This window comes from Alligator sinensis, unplaced genomic scaffold (assembly GCF_000455745.1).
Source record: "Alligator sinensis unplaced genomic scaffold, ASM45574v1 scaffold255_1, whole genome shotgun sequence".
Taxonomy (NCBI): Eukaryota; Metazoa; Chordata; order Crocodylia; family Alligatoridae; genus Alligator; species Alligator sinensis.
The window spans coordinates 651,636-652,004 of NW_005842270.1; the positions used below are offsets into that span (position 1 = coordinate 651,636).

A 369-nucleotide genomic window follows, 5' to 3' on the forward strand; every position below is an offset into this window, starting at 1 on the left:
AGCGCTCTTGCATCCTTTCAGGGAGAGATTTCTCTTCCCCACCCCGCTCCTCTTCTCACTCCTCTCTTGCAGGCTGATATTAGAATTAAAAGCTTTAGCCAGTGTTGAATTGTTTTGACAATGACACCTGGGATTTGGATGGGGAAAAAAAAAAGTCTATAAATTTAATAGGAGCCCTTGCTTCTCGCTGACACCGAGTCTTATCATTAAAGCCGTTCGTCTTGGCGCACGGCTCCAAGTCTGAGCGAGTGCCAGATCCTGCTATCTGTCTGATCTGCAGCTATTGTTTTCATGGGCCAAAGCTAAGGGGGTTTATTTTTATAAACTGGCTCAACCCAACATAAGCCAGCTTCATGTTTTAAGTAGGGA

General features: G+C 45.0%; 1 protein-coding gene across 1 annotated transcript in view; it reads right to left on the minus strand.

The window, feature by feature from the left end:
- The window catches only part of SPG7 (SPG7, paraplegin matrix AAA peptidase subunit), a 27,933-nt gene that overhangs the window by 19,849 nt on the left and 7,715 nt on the right, over nt 1–369 (minus strand). The gene's annotated exons all lie outside the window — the stretch shown is intronic.